The 10,629-nt window shown below is 32.1% G+C and overlaps 1 long non-coding RNA gene across 1 annotated transcript; it reads right to left on the reverse strand.

Annotated features, from left to right (window-relative positions):
- Positions 1-5,729: 5,729 nt before the first annotated feature.
- LOC107909910 (uncharacterized) lies at positions 5,730-6,734 on the reverse strand. Its single transcript, XR_001687399.2, has 2 exons — positions 6,414-6,734; positions 5,730-6,068 (listed from the first exon to the last, which is right to left on the reverse strand). It is a non-coding gene; the product is annotated as an uncharacterized lncRNA (long non-coding RNA).
- Positions 6,735-10,629: the final 3,895 nt, after the last annotated feature.

Consider the following 10,629-nt stretch of genomic DNA (forward strand, 5'->3'; position numbering starts at 1 on the left):
GACCTTATAGAACCATTGGATATAATTGGCATGCCATAGGATTATAAGTACTCACATTTTTTATTGCGATGGGCATTGTGGCCCGGAGATGCGTTGGAGAGATAAGGGAATGTCAAGTATAGATCCATTCACCATAGATAGCATGGTTTGTTTAGAGAGTGTGAGCATTTGTGCTACACTTATATCGAAGACAGCGTAGGACTCTTTGAGTCCAAAAGTGACGTTATAAGGAGATCAATTTATCCAATGTGTGGTGATAGAGTCCACTTACAGGTGATGATAGAGTCCCCTATATGTTTCATGATGACAAAAATGTCAATTTATTATTATTTGAAATATGCTAGTTATGATGGAGTATGAATTGTTATTTTGCATAAACTATTATTCGGTATGAACTGATATTTCATGTGAACTATTATTTTGCATGAGCTATCATTTGGTATGAACTGTTATTTAATATGAACAAATGTTTATTGCAAATTGATAATTTATGTGATCTGCCCATTTTATGTAAATTACTTATTATATGTGCACTGCTTATTATTTGAGAATTGTTGTATCGTGTGGGTTACTATGTTGCGTAGACTGAAATAATATGTGAACCGTTATAGTATGTCACCTTTTAACATAACCGATGTGTTTATTTGTAGTATGTTTGAGCATTCACTAAGCTTCAATAAGTTTACCAACTCTTTTATATCATTGCAATGATTTAGCTTGTGAAGAGGTGGGGAAGTGAGCCAACCAAGTGACCCATAACGAGGCTATACCTAGGCATGTTGTTGTGTTCCCAAACCTAATGAGGAAGACAATGAGGGGCCAAATTTTGAGATTTAGTATTAGACTTACTTATAATTGTTGGGTTGTAATTGGACATTATGGACTTTTTAATTGTTTGGTATAAATCTTTTATCATTACGTGATATTACTGATGATTGAATGATGGATTGTGATTGTTTGATAATTGGCTTGAATAAATGTTCGACTAACTTGTAAGTGCAGATTGAAAAGTCGGTGCTCATCGAGATAAGCTTTATATGTCTTATGTGTGATTTGGATGTAATCATGTGTTTGGTATGCATGAAATGTAACATAAAATTTGGTCAACTCATACAAACTGTTAAGTTCCTGCTAACTAATTAATTAATAATGTTATGAGGTTGTGCAAGATGCTTTCATAAATTTTACAAAATAAGACTTATATGTATAAATTTTATATTACTATTTTCAGACCTTGTGAAATGGAGTTTTTTTTTCCAACATTTTACTACATTACGATTTAGATCTAATAATTAATTATTGAACAAAATGGTTTTCCAAGTCCCTACAAATATATCTCTTTTAAAAGTACCCTACTTCATACATGTATGTTCAACTAAAGTTTTCAAGGTAATTGCTTATTAAATATTTTATTGTGAATTAGTCTTGTTGTTGATTCGATGATCAAAGTAGCGTAGTGGAAGCATGGTTTTAGGATTTTAAATATTCACTGAATAATTGTATGGTGTGATTGGTCGATTGGTGTGCTTTGTGGTAATTTAAGCGAAGGGCTAATGTGACGTTCGAGATTCGAGTCAAACCGTTCCGGCCGAGTTTGGGGTGCCACACTCAAATTTTTTTTAGTTCAATTTTTTTCACAAGATTCACATTTGTTTTGGATTTTTTTTGGCATGATGTTCAAAAAGGACTAGGGTTATTCTACTAAAGGGCACAGAATAAAGACAAGTCATGAGAGTGTGAAAGTTTAGTATGAAAAACTACTGGGGCAAAAGACAATGAAACATTTGAAAATAAATTATACAATGTGGGTCATGAGTGTTGAAGACTGCATTCTGATTTGCAAGCGAAATGAGTTAGGAAGATCAAGCCAAATTAGAGAAGAGTGACCAAGGCAAGGCACCTTATGCATTCATGCATTTGTATCATTCAAGAGCATATGCATGTAGTTATTTTAGTCACGAAACTATAATCATATTTTATTGATATCGTAATAACATTTGCAGTTGTTTATGAAGCATTCGCATCATTCCAGAGCATATGCATGTGGTTATTTTAGTCATGAAACTATAATCATATTTTATTGTTATCATAATAACATTTGCACTGCTTTATGAAGCATTTGCATTATCTTGGATTTTTTGCATCATTGTCAAGTATGCACATTTATAACAGGGAACACATGCATAAATGCACTTTTTGTGAACCTTTACAAAATTGAACTTGTCATTACAATTCAAAGTTTCTTCACTATCTGTTTATTTTCCAAGTTCTGGTTTCATCCAATAGGTATATGCAAATCTTGGTTTCAGCCAAGTTAATTTTCAAGAGATTCTTGTTTCACCCAGGTTTAATTTTCAAATTCTGGTTTTGACCAGGCCCATTTCTGAAATCCTGGGTTCGCCTAGTAAGTCCTTTCAAATTCTGGTTCCACCCAAGTTCATTTCGAGATTTATAGTTTCTCCGAAGTCCATTATCAAAGTTATGGTTTCATCCAGTAAGTCCTTTCAAATTCTTGTTCGGCCCAGGTTTGTTCTGAAAGTTATAGTTTTGCCCAAGTCCATTGTCGAAGTTCTGGTTTTGCCTAGTAAGTCCTTTCAAATTCTGGTTTCTTCTAGGTTCTTTCCAATATTTCTGGTTCTGCCTAGGTCCGTTGTTGAAGTTTTGGTTTTGCGTAGTAAGTCCTTTGAAATTTTGATTTCGCTCACTTCTATTGTCGAAGTTCTGGTTTCACCCAGGTCCATTGTCGAAGTTTTGGTTTTGTCCAGGTCCATTGTTGAAGTTTTGGTTTTGCCCAGTAACTCCTTCCAAATTCTGGTTTCATCCAAGTTTGCTCCAAATTTTTTGGTTTTGCCTAGGTTAATTCTCGAATTTCTGGTTTTACCCAGGTCCATTGTCAAAGTTTTGGTTTCGCCAGGTCTATTTTTCAAATTTTGGTTTCGTCCAGTAAGTCTTTTCAGATTCTGGTTCCACACAAGTCTATTAAAGAAGTTCAAAATTCACCAAAACTGTTTTCAAGCTTGAGATTTTCATCGAGGCTTTTAATTTTTCATTTTATCAAGTGAAATCTATTTCCAAAAATGGGTTGAGCCTCGAGTTGTTGTCAAGGTCCTTTTAGTTTTCTTTCATTTTATTAAAAGTTGAATCCATTTTCGAAAATGGGTCGAGGTCCTTTTTGTTTTTATTTTATCAAAAGTCAAACTTGTTTTCAAAAATAGGTTGAGCCTGGGGATTGTTATTGAGGTCCTTTTAGTGTTTTTTCATTTTATTAGGGTTGAATTCATTTTCGAAAATGGGTTGAACCTCGAGATTGTCGTCAAGGTCCTTTTAGTTTTTTTCATTTTTATTAAAAGTTAAATCCATTTCCAAAAATGGATTCAGCCTCGAGATTGCGGTCGAGTTCCTTTTAGTTTGATTTTGTCAAAATTCGAACATGTTTTCAAAAATCGGCTAAGCCTTAGGGTTGCTATTGAGTCCTTTTAGTTTTTTTTTTCATTTTATTAAAATTTGAATTCATTTTTTATAATGGGTCGAACCTTGAGATTTTCGTCGAGGTGCTTTTAGTTTTCAATTATCAGAAGTCAAATCTATTTTCAAAATTGGGTCAAGCCTTGAGATCATCATTATTTTTAATTTTTTATTTTATCAAAAGTCAAATCTATTTTCAAGAAATAGGTTGAGCCTCAATATTATCGTCGAGGCAAATAAGTTCATGATCCTAAACAAAATAACAACTTTTTGTCTTTGCATTGTTTCTGGCTCTACAACATGCAAAAATGGGTAGTTGTAGTAACCATATTTTGTTCGAGTCAAATCTGAATCAAGTTTGAATTGACTTTGAATTTTACTATTGTTAGTTTACTATTATGTCATGTTTCTTGTTATTTATACAATTATAATTTTTAATTTTTAATATAATAAAAAGAAAAATGTAGAATTATAAATATAAAGATATATGTGTGGTAGAAACCCAACTTTTTATGTTAAAAGATAAATATTGCATATATCTATGTGTGGCTAAACTTATATATATGTATATTAAGTATATTATGTATGTAGGGGGAAATCATTGATTTTAAAAGTTTGAAAGTTAACTTCCAGGAATTGGTTTTTAAGGAACGACCATTGGAAATTAAAAAGGGGGTTTTTGGCATGAAAAAGCAATAAAATAATAATGTTGACCCTGAAACCAGAAAATCAAAGAAAAAAGAGGAGAATAGATAGCAGGGAATAGGAGCACACAAATGAAAAGGGACGAAGACAAGCCACGGGAGAAGGAAGAGCGTGAGTGGAGCAAGAACACAAGGACACTTTCATTGATATTTTATATACAAGTTAATTTGTTTTCTCTTTATGTGATGTCAATGTATTGATTTCACTCTATTGTGTATGATGTACTCAATGTTTGGATACAATGGTTTTTTTTTTTTTGTCTTACGAGTTTCTTCATGATGTGTATTTGGTTCTTTGAATATGATCTATCTTTAATATCTTTTGTTATTTATTTTAGAGTAATAAGTTAATACGGGTTTTCGCGATCACCTTGATTTCCCTTTGTTCAACATAGTTTAAAAAGTTTTTGAATATAAGGCAATACTTTTAGGGATAATATAATCTGTTTGTTGGAGAGATATCATCGATTATATTTAATGGAAATAACTTATATTGAGATCATTTAAAAAGTATAATTTTTAGGTACTAATAAAATAGTGTCATATCATTAAATTTTAAAGATAACAAAGTATTATTATGCATTATTGGAGATCGACCTGATTAAGTAACAAACAAGTAAAGATAGCGGAAGAAATTGAGAAATTGAACACAAAAATTTAATGTGAAAAAACACATCCAAAGAGGATAAAAAATCACGGATAAAGATAATTTTACTATAATGGAAAAAAAATAAAGAGTACAAAAGATTGTGATAAAACTAAACCCCGAAACCTGAAAACAAAGATCCCTCAAAACATAAATACAAAATTCTCCAAAAGTGTTATGAGTTCTAATATCTAATTGGTGTATTTTCTAAGGTTGTAAAAGAGCATATTTATAGGCTAAATTCGTAAGTCAAATAAATTATGTTAATAAATGCTAAATATATTATACTAATAAACACTAAATTTTCTAGAAAGAAAATATATTTTGTTTAACTTGCCTTGCAATCAGTCTCTTATTTGACTAAAATATGATGGATACTCAACATACACTCATCTACATCTACTATCTTCTCCAACTTAATTTGACTTTAATTTAGAATAGGCTTAAGTTTGTCCAAAGATTATGTAACACCAAGAGGTGATCGTGGGCTAGCCCGGGCTCAACCCGGGTCTTAACAGAACTTTAGGCCCAAATGACAGCCCCGGGCCCGACTTGACTCGAAAAATGGGCATAAATTTTTGCCCAAGCCCAACCCGATTTATATATGTCAACTTGGGCTCGACCTAGCCTAGCCCATATTAGTTTTTTTATAAAATTTTTATTTTATAAAATAAATTTAAAAAATATAATATCATTCTATATTAAACTTCGTTTTTTAAAACATTTTGAAAATAACTCAATTCCTTTACTAACTCAATCTTCAAAAACAAATTATTAGAACGAACAATATTCAATCATGTACCTACCAAAGAAAGAAAATTTTAGTAATACTTACTCATCTCAACTAATAAACTCTTTTCCACAACATTTCATTTCTATTCATGCAAAACAAAATATATTAGAAATTGAAACCATGCATGAAATATTTTATATATATTTTTGAGAAGATGAAGTATATATAGACTATTCTGATTTAAAAAATGCAATCTTAATACTCAGCTAGATTGTACAATCGGATCACATTAAGCCAGATACAACAGAGAACAACATATTTGTCTAATTCAAACAATTAGATTTCAGTCTTATTCTAATTAAGGAAAACACAACTCAAAAGTATTAACACTTTCCAACTATTACAATGACAATCAATTGTAAATTTCTTAGAGTCAACCATCAAACTTTGATCCACAATTTTCTCGATTACGATAACGTAGGAGCAAACAATAATTCCACCTGATAACTGAATTTTCTACCTGCCAACCGCATCGGGATAAGAATGAAAATCTCTCAAAATCTCTAGCATTTCCATCAATTTTAAGCAAACAATTATTTTTAGCATCAGATTAGTGATTTACCAAATATGGAACACATCTGTCAACAATCAGAAACTAGTTAGAAGCTTTTTTATATGTTTAATATATTTTCTTACTGAAATTCTTTTTATCTGATATGATTAAGGCCTGCCTTTACAAAAGAATGATGTTACTTTAGACCAAGGAAGAAAAAAATTGAAAGATACTCCAAACTTCATAATCTGCAAGGGAGAGGGAAAGAGAGATTTCTTATCTGCAAGGGAGAGGAAAAGAGAGATTTCTTACCTGAGTTGGATTTGAGTTCTTAGTCCTGCTATAATAATGGAAGCAGGCAACAGACGAAGTGACAGAAAATAGGCGATAGGGATTAAGGATGAGGAAATTTGGGGAGGGCCGGCTGAAGAAATTAGTTGTGCGTTGGTGACAAAGGAAGCGGGAGACAGAGTGGTCGTCAAAGTGGAGACTACTGTTAACGAGCAGCGGTGTTGGACGGGTAGAGGTGGTGAGCGACAAACAACCAGACACTTAGGGATTTTTGTTTTAGAACTAATTTGGGAATAAGGGGGAGGGGATGAGAGGTGGTAAACCTAAAAATTAAATATAATTAAAATAATAAAATAATAAAAAGTATATAAAATTGGGTCTAGCCGGGCTCGGGGAAAAAAATTGCCCAAGGCTCAAACCATTTTGAAAATGGGCCTCTTTTTTTACCCAAGGCTATTTTTTGGGCCTATATTTTTGTCAAAAACCTCCCATTTTTTGGATAGGACTTCAGGCTTGGTCAAGTGACTCGGTCCATGATCAGGTCTAGTAACACCTCTCACCCATTTCTAACGAAGGGTACGAATAAGAGATGTCATCGAAACATGTACAGTAAGAAACCTTGGATTTATTTAAGAATTGAAAGTTTAAAACATTTTTTATAAAATGATTAAAATATTTTTAGACAAGATTTAAAGTGTTAAAAACAATTTAAAATCATTTAGAATTTATTCAGAGTTAATTGAAGGTGATCAAAACTCAGAACGAGCTCTGATGTGAGAAAAGTACAGTGTTGAAATAGTACAGTGTTGAAACAAGCACAATGTCGTGATGTGAGAAAAGAGAAGTCGCGACATCAGGCATTGAGGTCACAACATTGCAACTCTGTGGTTATGACGTGACTCACTGAGTTCGCTCGAAACACTTAAAAATCACTCTAAAACGTATCCGAAACATGATAATATCATTCCAACATAAATCATGTCATTATAAATCAAAACTTCAACTCAGTTAAGCTTAAAAACTTAGTATGAGTAACTCCAAAACAAAATATATATTTGTTTAAAAGAAATGCAAAAGAGGCTCAAGTTCATCATTTAACTTTACAATTGCTCGAGTAATCTAATTCTTTGTATACATGCCAATAATCTAATAGAAATGGTATTTAAACACTTGAATTACAACCTTAGAAGCTAGATGGATGATGCGATGCTCCCAAACCAACACCATGACTTCTCAGTAAATGCAAACCTACACATTTTAAACAACAAACATATGAGCTTAAAAAAATTAGTAAGTAGCCAAGGATAAACTTACTTATCTTAGTAATTATTAATGTTGAGCCTGCCTTATGGATTTTTATGCTAGTTTTATTCAAGTCGCATTTTAGTACTATTTATTATTTCATTTTGATTTACCAAAGTGTAAGGGCTCAATTTACACATTAACAGTTTGTTAACCAATTCATTTAATGAAATATCTATTCAAGACTCTTAAGTAAAGTCCATAGTATCCTGACATGTTCTTTCACATTTCACATTTCCCATTTATAGTCGTTAATCTTTAAGTGATCCATATACATCATTTTCATTTCTTTGAATTATAGCATGCTTAGATTATCAATTTCTTTAATATCATTTAAGGTAAGTTCACTACATCCCACACTATTAAAGCTCATTATCATGTGAAATTCTCTTTTTCTTACTTGTCATTTACATTATTTTCATCTCTTTTAGTCACAAGACATTTAGTTCATGACACTTACTCTTGTTTTTAGCCATTTGTAGTAACATTTAAAGTTTATTAACAATATTTAACTCATTTTTTTCCATAGTAAACTCTAGTAAAACTGACTCAAATACATGAGACTCCTCCACCACACCAATAAGAATTGAAATTCTATGTAACCTCCCAAAACTAGCCTAGACGTTATGGCTAGATTGAGAAGACTGCATTAGGCACTGAAATGACTAAGCTAACTTACGTTACTTCTTAAAACTTCAAATAAACTCATTTTAGAAAAAACCGTAATTGTACTTTGAGTTAGCTTAAAAGCATTCATTCATTAGGTCAATATACTTAGGATTCCTTTTCTTATTAATAGTGTTGTTTTAGAAAAATTGTTTGCTTGTCGCTCTTCTTTTAAAAAAAACTCAATGTTAAACTAATGCAATGGAAAAACCATTTTTAAGTCATTTTGGAAACTTAGTTACCTTATCGATTTCTTTTTCAAAAATGGTTCCTTTACAATGCAGCGAAAACTAGGGAACAATATCAAATTTTACTTAAGATCGATATTATGCATTATCCGATTATTATGCTTGAGTAATCCATGCATGCAAGAATCCCCAAAAGAAAAGTTACCAAGCCACAGACCAGAAATAATTAAAAATTACAAACCAAAACCAATAAAGACTTAATAATACTTATTAAGAAAAATAATTCGAGGTCCAAGGTGATTCTCTGAATACCGAGTCCGGTCTTAATTTCAAGGTTTACCTAAAAAGTTAAATACTATTGGGGGTGAGCTTATGAAAAGCTCAGTGTGAGTCGAACAATTATTTAAACAAACATAAATATCGAATACAATGAAACAGATTAGCTTTAACACAAGAAAACAAAATCATCATAGGAGTTTCATATCATTACATAGCCATTATAAAATTGATGTCAAACGGTGTATGAGCATAAGTCATCATTCATTCGAGTAACAATCATTAATTTCGATACCATTTAATACAACACAATACAACACATATCACAAATCAATAATATTTGAATATGTCGTGCACATGATGCAAAGCAAAAAGGTTCCTACCCATACCATCCGCTACACACCACGAGTTCCCCAGAAGCCGTCATCCGAACTCCAAAATATTATGGGCTTAAGCCCGTTGCGGTTAAAACCACCGATAACAATATGCAAAAAATTCTACCAGTAAAAATACAGGCAAGCTGCCAGTAAAAATTTGATAAATCGTCATTCCCCTCGGTACTCCAGGTGCAATGCACTGACTACGGATAATGCGAACTTAGTATGCCTTCGGTACTCCATGGAACTCCTCCGTCAACCATAAAATCTCAACCCAATGCATATGCAATATATCACACGGTCTCATACATAATCATATCTCAATACTTTCACATTCATTTGACATGCTCAGCATGTCCTTAATAATATCTTACTTTCAGCAAATGTAAATAGTGTTCCAAACTTTCAAATTACCATTGTGTTGGCATCAATCAATATCGTTCAATTTCACATATTTTACGGTTTTTCATTATGCATAAATAGCACCCTTTTCATTACACAATATAACAAATATCTCATGAGTTTAAATCATACAAAAGCTTAATATCTCAACACATTATATCATTCAGTCAAACATTCTCATATCTCATACCTCAAATATGCAATTACAAACTCAATCAAACATTCATACTATCAAACTAGCAATTTTGCCAACATGTCAATCTTTTAAAGCTCGAAACATACCTGGTTCGGCCACTCAAAAAATAAATAATTTGGCTATTAAGCCAATCCAATCAGCAAGCTAATTTATCAAATATAACATGGTATTTAACATTTTCAAATAATTTTATGAGTTTAGGACCCACACCTTATTTTTCGCTTCCTCATAGCACACTAGTGAATCTTCCAATTTTCCTTAATAATTCCTTAAACGAACCTAAACCAAAATTCAGTATAAATTTAATAAATTTACCATTAAACCAGCCCCCAAACACCCACTTATGAGTTCAAACCAATCTTTGAAATTATAACTATTTTATGAATCCAAACTAGTTAGATTCCTTCCACTGTATCGATATGAACCGTACGTACAATCGTTCTTCACCTTTACGGGTGATTTGGGGCATTTTGGTCAGCACCTAATTCAATAATATACTGGAAAATAAGTAGCTAATTAATGATTAAATTTCTTCATTTAATTAATTCATAACCTTTACCCAACAACTATGTCGAAATAAGAAACTAGTTATCCTTGATTGCACTTACGTTTCACGATTTGTGGGATCCGATTGGCTAATTGATCAAGAAAATCTCTCCCTAATTAACATATGATTAAAGACTGATTAGGAGGGTTCAAGAACACAATTTAATGCTGGAAAAATATGGGCAAGACCAAAGAAACAAAACAGCCCCCTTTCTTGAACATAGGCGCACGCACCACCACCCATGGTGGCCAAAATTGGGGCTGAATTTTAAAATGGTTTGAGA

Source organism: Gossypium hirsutum, chromosome D02, assembly GCF_007990345.1.
Source record: "Gossypium hirsutum isolate 1008001.06 chromosome D02, Gossypium_hirsutum_v2.1, whole genome shotgun sequence".
Taxonomy (NCBI): Eukaryota; Viridiplantae; Streptophyta; class Magnoliopsida; order Malvales; family Malvaceae; genus Gossypium; species Gossypium hirsutum.